This window comes from Malaclemys terrapin, chromosome 2, assembly GCF_027887155.1.
Source record: "Malaclemys terrapin pileata isolate rMalTer1 chromosome 2, rMalTer1.hap1, whole genome shotgun sequence".
NCBI classification, from domain to species: Eukaryota; Metazoa; Chordata; order Testudines; family Emydidae; genus Malaclemys; species Malaclemys terrapin.
In genome coordinates, this window is record NC_071506.1 from 186756485 (window position 1) to 186768512 (window position 12028).

The window sequence follows — 12028 nt, forward strand, 5'->3', positions numbered from 1 at the left end:
ACCTGTCTGGGCATGAATTGAACATTGTAGCAGTTGATCCATTGCAGTCTGACCGATCAATGTGTGAAATTTTTAGCTGTGTGTTCTCAATGCTTGAGCACCCTCTTGGGAAGAGGCATGTGAAGCACTTTGGCTTAACCCCTTTTGTGGACTGAGCGACTGGAGTGTTGGGTTATTTCTTTCTCTCTCTTTTCTCCAAGTGCAGACTGCTGGTGCCAACAATTGTTTGTGAAGATTGGAGAAAGGGAAAACACACGAAAGCAAATGTGAGTTCAAGTTGCTGTTCAATAAAGAGCCTTGGTAACTATGGAGAAGGGCAGTTGAAAGTAGGGAATGAATGGGAGAAGCAAGGGACCAAGAAATGTACTGCATGTTCTGCTCAGGAAGAGACAGCTTGGCTAATTTTTTTTTTAATTTCCCCCTTATTTTTTTATTCCTTTTGATACAGCAAAACAGAACTAGATAAGAACTAAATGGTTAATAAATGGTGACTGAACCGTGGTAAATTTGAGAGGTTTACTAGCTTGCAGACTCTGTACTTTCACCTGTTCATCCCTGCTTTAAATCTCCCGATAATGTTAAAATGATCTGCAGATGTCAGCCATTCTCCATGGAAGCCTGTGTGAGAATCGTTTAAAGGGAGGAAAAGCTGTGTAAAGGGCAAATCTTACTGATGGTCAAACTGGTTCTTAAAAAATAAAACTTTCCTCTCTAACCTTCACCCCGAACATTAATTGAACCCTAACTGAAACTTTATGGTTCAAAGTTTGGATTATTGCACCTACACACTCCATCTCTTATTTTTACATGTTTCTGTACTTCTGAATTTCATCTGAGACCAAAAGTGCAACTTCAGCTATTGAGTAAGAGACTGTTCTGACTGTACTTCCAAACCAACCTGAAGCAAGAAGCATCAGAAATTTTATGAGAGCTTTCTCACAACATTTCCAGTCCAAGTTTGCTGACTCAAGGTATTTGCTTTAGACATAGGTGATCCAGTGTTCTAATTCTGACTTAACATCACTGAACTTTCAGAAAAATCTGGACCTGTATGTGAACATTGTGATTCAAGCCTATCTTTAGATTGACTAAGCATCAATGTTTTTGGATGCTGTTTTGAATAAAACCTTTAGAATTTTTACCCTGGAGTGAAAAATGACAGTGCTTTCAGGTAACTCCTCTTGATTGGAAGAGTAGTTCCTGTTGTTTGTCTGTACAGTTTTCCGTTATTGAACTGACGTTGAGTAGCAATAATTGATACTAAAGGAAAAAAGTGACACACACAAATGGATCTGTCTTTCCTTTTGGGTGCACTTGTCACCATGGTTAATTTCTGTTTGTGAGATTTTCTGTGATTCATGTCAGCTACAGCAATGCTAAAAAGTCCAGGATAGAATCATTTTAGTGGACAAGAAAGCTGCTACTGTGCTTGCCAGAATCCCTGCACAGAAACTGGACAGTGGTAGAAACAAGCTGTTGCTGTTACAGCTGGTCTACTGTTGCAGCTGTTGGTGTATCTAGTGCCACTAACTCCGAGGTTCAGTCTGGATAAGCACATACAAGTTTTGGATGTTTATCCAAAGCTTATTTTGGGTCTACACATTTGTACTAGAAATCCATATAAAAATTAGCCCTGTCTTAAGATTGATGGTGGTTCCTGCTTCTGCTCTGGCTGGAAATATTGGAAGAACAGTTCTCTCCCCGTCCCCCCACTCATAGAATCCAAAAGAGGAGGGATGAACAAAAATGAAACACACAGACTAGAAAGACAAAACCAATCACATTTTTTCCCCCTCAGCAAGTTCCTGTGAACTTAGGGTTTTCAGCAAGGTTCAGAGTGATTATTCCATATTCACCCAGCCCTCATAAAACTTCACCTGGAGAGAAGATCTTGTGAATATTTTTTGTTGAGTAAGGAAAAATGGAAAGAAAATGCCGGTATTAGCCAGAATCGGTGTATTTGACACAGATGATCAGTGACGGGCGCTTAGTATAATATACAACCATTAATTTGCCAGGAATCCTACTTCCCTTCCCACCATGCATATTTTAACTTACAAAACAAAAACAGCCTAGTGCTGCTGAAAGATATCAATGGAATTCTGTCCATTCAGGTCAGGTTGAAAGACCATACTGGGTTGAGAGGATGGTTAAAAGAGTTGAAGTCAACAGGGGAATTTTTCTATAGGTTTTGCACATGGCTTCAGAGGATTTCTTTCAATATGTTTGCCCTTTTGGACACTAGTGTCCCATTTCTGACACCAGCATTGACCTTCTGCCATGCAGTAGCAGATGTCCAGGGCCTTGCAGGTTGGCTTCCTACCAGAGAAATCAGTGACATAGTCTGGGTACGCTTCAAGTGTAACTTGCTTTAATTACATGCATACACCAGTCCCAGAATGGAGATGGACACAAACAGGCAGGGCAATGCTTTCCTTTAGGAATCTCAGCCCAATACCAATGCCTGGTTCCCAGAGAGCAACTCAGTCTCCACAATTGATTTTAATGAGAGACCAAGGCAGAGAGCAAGCTGTCCTGCTATTCACATAGTTCTCCTGGGACCACTGCATCTACTCACAACTTTGCATAACAAATCTAAATCTGAATCCTTCCTTTCTGTACCATCAGGGAAAGCATGAAGAAAACTCCACCAACCTAGTTTGCTGGAATGGCTACCTAGTTGTGTTTTTTACTTTTTTTTATGAGGCTAGGGGTTGTTTGCCTCTCTGTCAACCCCCAGCGTGGAGAACCAGTAGACTGCTTTTTGTCTGATCCCTATTCTTTGACATGTCTGACTTAAGTGGCTTTATCAGGAGTTAAAAATTCTCCGAGCATAGCTCTCTGGGTCATTGGAGCACATAAACCTTTCCATCACATGAAGGTGCAGTCCCCAGGGAAGTTTGTAACAAAAACACATCAGGTCTTCCCAAGACTGAACATTTGTTTGCACGCTAAAAGAAAAAAAAACTTGGAAGGCTGTGTAACAGTGACACCTGGTGACACATGCTATAACAGTACTACAGGCCACAGCACAGAAACAAAATGACTTGTTCCATCTCTCCACGGGCAAATCTTTTATTTACTAATTCTGTATTAAAAGTAAACATTTGTGTTGAGAGGACAAGCTTTTTTTTTAAAAAAATAAGTGGAATAGAGGGGTCATAAGTATACAGAATAGGAGAATATGGCAATTCTGAGGCAATGTGAGTTGCAGAAAGTATACTTTTATAAGTTATATCCATTATTCTTAATCCCTTCACCTTTTCTTTAATAACTGTTATTAACCTAATACAGACCAAATTTTGTTGTATGTTATCCTTCTGCTAATGTAATGTCCAAAGCAGTGTAAATTAGGAGTAACTGCATTTGGAATCATTGTAAAAATGGTCTGACATCAGAATCAGGCCAGTAATGTTGTTCTGATTTATACTGGTATAATTTGGAAAATAATTTGGTCCTTTCTTCTCATTTTTCTTCCAGTTTTTATTCTTCTGAACCACATATATTCTAGAAGTACTTCATTTTGTAATGATAGGGGATGATCCATTATGGGGAAATTGTGGTTTGTCCTATAAGCCTGTAAAAGGGGAGTTAGGGGATGTACCCAGATCATTAGTTACACTGCAGGGGAATAGAAGCCTCGCTGGAGCCATTACTTCTCCATCCCATAAAAGTGAGGAAGTGGGTGGAAGCTTTGACCTCCTCACCACCATATATGGAGGGAAAAATGCTCTGCAGCAGAAAAAGGGCTAGCACAACTTTATACTTGTAGCAAGGTGGATAACAAGGGACCAAATGGTGACTCTAACAACTTGATCTATGGTCTTGTCTTGGGATAGTATGCATCGTCACTGCCCCTAAGTTGAAGCTTGTGGACCTTTGATGGATGTAGTCCGAGATTCTAAATAGGTATCTATTTAAATTTCTGTAAATGGGATGTTTGACTTCAACATTTTTAGATGCTATTGTTAATATCTCTATTAATGAGAGTTTGAATAGTGGGAATCATGTACATATTTAGTTTGAGTTTAAGGCCAGTCATTGTGAGGATTTCAAAATCTTGGAAACGTAGTAAAATCTTGGAATGGATGAGTGGTCAGTTGGTCACATTGCAAGGTTCCAATGGGGCCAACAGTTTGGATTTATCAAATTGCGCTTGAAGGTGGGAAATGTGGTATAACCTTTTTTGACTACTTCTTCTATGAGTTTTAGAAGACTGAATTCTTCTAGATGGGTCAACTGAAAGGAGTGAGTGTTATGGGAATACCAGGAATGTTTGTATTTCAGGTTTGTGAAGAGATCGAGATACTGAAGAAACTCTGAAACTCCTGGTCATAATAAAGGACAAAGTGACTAGTGACTTTGCATACCCAACTGGAGATGTTATAAAGGGGCCTGATTTTCAAAAAGTCCTCAGCTCCTGTCCTCTCAAAATCTCACCCCCTTTAAGGTATCTAAACTTGGATGTCCAAGAATGGAGGCACCACAAATTTTGGCTTGTAGCTCTGGAATTAATTCCAATGAATTGTTATAATGACAAAGGGAGGAGCCCTGCTGGTAACCCTCTCTAGAAGGAACATTGTTAAGAGGCTACAGGTTGTGACAGTGAGCTGCTAACTAAATATTTTTGTATGCTCTCATATAGCATTGGTGTTAGTGGAAATCAGGCAGAAAGCCATTTAGTCTGGGCTACTTCCTTGTGTTTAAGAGTTGATTGGAATCTCTTACAAGAAACATTGTTCCAGCACATTTATTTTCTTGGCTAAAACCTCCAGAAGGTGAGAACCTAATACCAGGCATACAGAAATAGGATTAAATTCCAGTGTTATTCATGGGAAGAATTTTTTAAATTTAAAAGGAATCATACCACACAAGAGTCTCAAGTGATCTTAGCAGCATGGTATGCTGGGACTTCTAGACACCAACTTCTCCCTATCATTTTGTATCAGAGAAACAGTACTAGTGATGTATTTTATGAGAAGGAATATTTGTCCCCATCTAGTTACTCACTGAAAGAATTACTGAATTACTCGGACTCCTAGGCTCAGATGAGGCTACATTTACCGCTTCCATAGAAATACAGTTCAAGAGCATGTTAAAGGGACATTGAAGAGACCCAAAGACCCTTCCCTTCCTGGAATGGACAAAGCAAAATCCCTAACACTAAGCCAATGGAAAAAACACTGCACTTTCAAGGCAAAATAAATTAGGGACTAGATCCTCAGATGGTTGACATTTGTGATCCAGTCCCATTGGTCTACCCTGGAAACGCATTCAACATTTATAGGCTGTGAAGCCTCTTACCTTAACCCCCAACCTCCATCAACCATATACCCATTATCAATTGCTCTAATTAGATAGCAATTTTGTATTACATGGATGAGTCCCCATAGTGCAAGGAGCTTGAAGTACATTGTGTAAGACAATCCTTGCAGTGAAGAGCTTAAAATCTTAAATAGGACAGATTAAAAAAAGAGAGAAGAAACTGAGGCACTGAGAGGGGGAAGTGACTTACTCAAAATCACACAGTTGGTCAGTAGCAGAACTAGGGACAGAGTCTCCCAAGTCCCAGATCAATGCTGTACCCACTGGACCATTTTGCCTACTAGTCTGCATTTAAGGTAAAATTAGAAGAATTATGGCTGGGATTGTCACAGGAGCCTAAAGAAGTTAGGTGTCCAAATTCAACTGAGGTCATTGTGATTTAGGCATTCAACTTTTTTGAAAATGCCCATGAAGAAATTAACTTGGTCCACATCTGTTTTAATGTAATGTATTGCTCATATGTACAGTATGCTCTACAGCCCATATTGATACCTAACCTTTTTATGAAGGGAGGGAGAGTGGATTTTTGCTCTGTCACCACTACTGAATTCTCTTATTTGCTTGCCTACCTGAATCTTTGAAATATTTATTACTTGCAAGCAAGACAAAAGTGGTGATGAAGCAATTCTAGGTACTCCGGGACTTACAGGACATTTATAAAAGCATCAACAAAGAAAAGACAAAGTTAGGAAAGACACAGTTAAAGATTAGGTTGTCTTACTCAGTTACAAAAAAAAAAAAAAAAAAAAAAGGCATGTGTACAGTGTGGCTCTTTTAATTCAATGATAGTTGTTCTGGAGCCTTAATTAGAAATCAAGTATCAGAGGGGTAGCTGTGTTAGTCTGGATCTGTAAAAAGCGACAAAGAGTCCTATGGCACCTTATAGACTAACAGACGTATTGGAGCATAAGCTTTCGTGGGTGAATACTCACTTTGTCAGATGAATGTGGGTATTCATTCATTCATCTGACGAAGTGGGTATTCACCCACGAAAGCTTATGCTCCAATACGTCTGTCAGTCTATAAGGTGCCACAGGACTCTTTGTCACTTTTTAATTGGAAATGTTTACATGCTGGACAGAAATTCAAGCCAGTTGAAATACATTGCATGGGTGGAATAAATGTTATGTGCATCAATTTGTTTTTGAAATAGGAAGCACCCAGGAAGATATTTTTCACACTGAAACTGCAAATGGAGTGCCACTTGTCTGTGCTGAAATCTGTATAAAATAGTTAGGAACACCGTCTGTACAATTACTAAGATCAAATTTGGTGGAAGTCAGTAGACTGTAGCAAACAAAATATTGATTATTATTAAAAGATTATTTTTGGATCAAGCTTGTCTGGGTTTTAGAATTTATTTTAAGCATTCAAATACAACATGGTCTTCCAGCTGCTTTTATGAATTGCTCTGTTTGTTAGCGTAGTTGGCTATCAAGGGAACAATTAATCTATTTATATAGAGGCGTGTCGGGTTTCAGTGTATTTGGCAACATTCAGAATAGTGTTATTAAAAAGAGTAAATTAAAATTTTTAACTGGGATAATTGAAATATTTCTGTTAGCCTCTCGTTAACTGCTTCAATTGGGATCTGACTGGTTTAGTGACATATTCCAGAAGTTTTATGCTAAAATATTCTTTACAGAGAGTCAGCATCGCTCAGGTAAAATGTCTTCCTGGTGTGAGTAAAGTATTATACGTTTACTGTGGATCTGACATTCCTCAGGTATGGCATGCTTACAAAGTGTTGTTTTAATACTTTGATTAATTTCACAACAGCAACTTGCAGAACTCAGTGTTTTGAGATCAACCTTTTCATCTTCATTTCAGTGGAACGGGAAGCACCCTTAAAAGTGCATTTAATTAGAACTTGCTTATCTCATGACAAATGGCTGCTTGACCTTCTTGCTGATAATATTGACTATTTTTTCCAGTTGTAGACTAGTGTATTATTATTATTATGTATTATTATTGTATATTATTTGTGGTATATGTTCAGCAGTGGATCTCACACTAGCTCCCATCCCAATGTGGGAGACTTTGGGGTGAATAACCTAAGCAGTGGGGAAGCAAGAAGGATGCTTTTGTGGTTAAGGATTGGGACGCAGGAGACCTGGCACAGACTTTTCGTGTGAACTTACAATGTAAGTTAATGGGGTTGAGTGACCAAACCACGTTTGAGTCTTTGAAAATCGTATCCTATACATATATGGTTCTTCAACCTTATACTGTCACTAACTTACAGGACACATTCCTTAATATAAATAGACTTTGATGCTTACTTACAGGTACTTACAATTCTAGGGTCCAATCCAAAGTCAAAGGGAGTCTTTCAAACCCCTTTCTAACTTTCTAACTATAGGATTTTATTTATTTTCCCTATATAGTGAGGTGGGTTCTAGCTCCCAAGCAGGCCATCTCTCTTTCTACACTTGTTGCATCAGCAGGCAATGTAAGATGGGGCACTAGGGGTAAGAGACTCAGACTTAGTTTTAAATGCCTAGGACAGGGGTCGGCAACCTTTCAGAACTGGTGTGCCGAGTCTTAATTTATTCACTCTAATTTAAGGTTTCGCGTGCTAGTAATACATTTTAATGTTTTTAGAAGGTCTCTTTCTATAAGTCTATAATATATAACTAAACTATTTTGTATGTAAAGTAAATAAGGTTTTTAAAATGTTTAAGAAGCTTCATTTAAAATTAAATTAAAATGCAGAGCCCCCTGGACCGGTGGCCAGGACCCGGGCAGTGTGAGTGCCACTGAAAATCAGCTCGCGTGCCGCAGGTTGCCTACCCCTGGTCTAGGACCTGGTGGCAGGAGTCTGACCTTTAGGGCACGCTGCATGGTCTATGTCTTCCTCAAGTGTTTGCTTGCAGGAAAGGTTTGGGATTGCATTTTGTGGAATGTGCTTTGCCCTTTGGCTTCTTGGATACGTGTGTGTATTTATTACATCTCATATATGCACCATGACATATTGAGATATATTTTATGCATCAGTGAAATAATACTGAATGCATTTTACTCTCAAACCATTTTCTAAAAATCTTTGGATATGACATTAACTGTGACGTTAAGTTTTAGCTGTTCTAAAGATATTCCTTGGGGTCTGCACCTTGACATGGTGGGAAAGCTTGAGTGTTCAAATGACCCAGACAGCTCGGCAGACAGGATGTTTAACTCGTGGTAAAATCATCCAAGCTAGACAAATTAAAAAATGGGGATCAGAAAAAAAGCAGTCCACTGGTGCTCCAAGTTGGGGGTTGAATGATAGGTCAATGACCTATCCTCATAAAAAAATGTTAAATACATTTAAAATGTTAAATGTAGAAACACAATACGGTAGCCAATTTTACAAACAGCACAAAAGATAGGAAGGGTGGAGCCTTGTTTGAGTGCTGGTGGCATGGGAAGCATTCAGATTGAGGAAAAATCTCTAGTTTGTCGCAAATATTTAAAAAAAAAATCCCAGGGAATCATGGATAATTATGGATAAGGAAACCTTAACAAATTTCTGGTGTTTTGAGTTAGCTTCCAGATAAAAATTATAGCCCGACAGATGATATATGTGGCTGTAATTCTTATCTTATACCTGATGCTACCCATATTATTGGAGAGCTATTGGATCAGTCATAAGATGTCCAAACAGAATAAGAAACTGAGAAACAGAATATAGCTGAAATATTTTTCAGCCAAAATAATCAGTGGAAAAACAAACATCATGAACCCAGCATATTGCATTTTAAATCAGGGGAGGGGGGCAAATCTCCTTCAGTTGAACATTAACAGTAATTGCTTAATTGCAAGTAAATGCCCTACACTACTGCATATAAAAAAAATTTGTGTAGAGGAGAAAATAACATTTAACTATAATGTAGAGGCTTTACAAATCATTTAATTAGCCCTAATCAGATTTGCATTTTGCATGCTACTGTAATTAACCTCCATCAAATGCAACACCTTGAGGGATTTAGAGCTTAAACTACTGCACAGAACTATCAGTAGTAGACATTTAAAATGAGATGTTCCATCCTATATTAGCATGTTGCAGATTTCTGGAAAGAAAATAAGTTTCAGGACCATCATACTGGAAAGAAAACAACCGTTAACTCAAGTGTGTAGACTTGTATATCTATTAGTTTAAGCTATTGTAGGAGCAGGTATAACACTGAAAATAGAATACCCCATGTCAAGGTCATCCTGTAAAGCTCCCTGATGTTTACAGTTTAGTTTGGGGGAGGTTTTGAAGTGATAGTATATTGAGTAACTGAACTGAGCAATGAACAGAACACGCAGAATAGCCCACAAAGCAAGGTTTAAAGGTACCCTACCTAGTCCAAATAGTTGGTCATAGAATTTTAGAGCTGGTGAAAGGTGCCAGATTGATAGTCTTGGGAATGAAGTCCTTTTATTTATCCACTAAAAAAATTAGTAACTGAAAACGCCTCACTTATGAACACACGGATGTGCCTAAATCATTATATGCAAGTCCATTCAGTTCCTTGGCCACTCTACCTAAATGGTCAGTATAGGAGCTCATTTTAAGGTTGGGTGTCCAGTTCTGTAAAATATATGAACTAGTGCAATCTGTCCAAGATTGAAGTCAGATGAACTAAATCTGAACATCACAAATTTGAGTTTGGGCAGGCAGAATTCCAAACAGGAAGAGGCATGTATGGGACCTGAAAATGAATGGTGACAATGGAGCAGGTTAGACTCTGCATAATATGTGGGGAGGGTTATAGCATTACTGGCTGAGGGATATGCTAACAATCATGCTTCCCATGATTGTGAATAATTTATTTTACAGCTGGGGAAAATTGTATTGTAATGCCCTGGCAGCCAGGATTTCAGGGTTTATCATACTTGTGCCTGCTTTGCTAAGAGCTGGCTGGCAGCTGAGCTCACTGGAGACATTGCCTTGAATTCTTTCTTGAACATTTAGTTTATGGAGCGAGGAGTTATAGGGGAAAGCAGGATGGTTTTGGATGGCGATCAAGTGGAGGCTTATATGGTGAATGTTACCAACCTGGTCCCCTGGAGACACTCAGCTGGCAGTGGAGTTTGTTAAAATGTAACATACTTCTTGATCTTGGCATGTTCTGGCTATTGATCAGAGGAATATGTTTCTCCTACTCATTTCCCATGGGAGACGTTTCAAGAAATTGCTCCCCCCATGAGTCTGAGATCCATATCAATGCACGAATGGCAATGCTGTGGCAGCATTGGACAGGTTTGGGGTTGGTAGACTGTCTGAGGCCCTATAACACCTAGTAGTCATAACAGACAAGTTTTATGGCACTGATCCTCACTTGATGTAAGAGGAGGTATCTCCATTGACTTCCATTGCCACCAGCTGAGGATCTGACACATTTCTGAGAAACACAGAAAGCCCTGAGCAGTGGCTTACTACATGGAAGTGCTCATTGTGGAGGTTGAGGGGTTTCAATTACTCTGTTGGCCCTCTTATCTCTTATTATTTTGTTTTCTAGGTCTTGCTGCCTTTGTGTTCAGTTTAATACCCATTATCTCTACATTTGTTTATAATTCTTGCGATTTGTTACATCATACCGTGTGCATTCTGAAACTTAGGAGGGGAAAGACCCACGATTCCATGAACACCAATGCAAAATATTTTTTACAGTGTTTTTAGGGTCTTGATTTATGACTTGACTGTACTCTCTTACTATGTGACATGTATTGAAAACATTAGAGAACTTGTGGCCAATTTGAGAGCTTTGTAGGAGAGAATTTATCAAACATAACTGGAAACATTGAACACAAATGCACAATAATGAATTGCATCCCTGTAAACAGCTTGAAGTGATACAAGAAGTTATTCTGACTTGTACAGCTGTAACTGGTACTTCTGGCAGCCGTTTGGTGAGGACTTTGATTTAGTTTTGCAGCTTTTCCATTTGCCATCTAGCATATTTAAAGAAACTGAAAAATACTTAGGCCAAAACCAAAAAGATTTTAAATGTGCATACGTTTTTTTTCTTGGAGAACTTTTCTTCCTTCAAACTGTCCAATCCTTTCCTCCATAATTTCAAGAAATATATCTTTTAATAAACCAGATGCATTGAGAATTTTAATCTAGAATTACACCTTCAACTGCAAATGAAAGTCTGTGTGTTTCTAATACAAAATAAAGTTGTACATTATAAATGTTAGGTATAAAGCACATTGGGGTAGACAACTAACTATGAACGTAAGGGATACAGGCAGGCCTGGATTAACCATAGTGCATTCGGTGTCCTTGCATACGGCTCTCATCCACTCAAAAAAAAAAGAGAGAAAAACCCAACCCAACAACAAAACGGAGTGGGGCTGCAACCCTGCAAACCAGGTCACAAAACCAGTCACTCAAATTTGGCCTGGCTGCCCCCCTGTCATGTGATCGGCGTGTGATGCTGTATGGAATATGGGTGACCACTTACAATATTATTGTTACCAATATTACAAAATTGCAATGAATCTTACAAGATACGCCATGTAACGTATCAGTGGAAAAGTTATTTGCTAAATATGACAGTCATGTGTATATGTATGTATCATCTTTGTATTGTGAGTTATAAATGTGTGGTATATTTGTATAGCAAACTTGTGCTGTGTTTGAGGGATGCCCCCAGGCAGATTGGCATCAGCACTATCCAGCCTGCTTAATGGCCTGTCAAGGGTAGCCAGCTATACAATGAACCCATTG

The 12028-nt window shown here is 38.9% G+C and overlaps 1 long non-coding RNA gene across 1 annotated transcript in view; it reads left to right on the forward strand.

Annotated features, from left to right (window-relative positions):
- The first annotated feature begins 202 nt into the window (after positions 1-202).
- The window catches only part of LOC128831066 (uncharacterized), a 351765-nt gene continuing 339939 nt past the window's right edge, over positions 203-12028 (forward strand). The window contains exon 1 of the long non-coding RNA XR_008443735.1: positions 203-266. This is a non-coding gene — a long non-coding RNA (uncharacterized LOC128831066). The remainder of the gene's footprint in view (positions 267-12028) is intronic.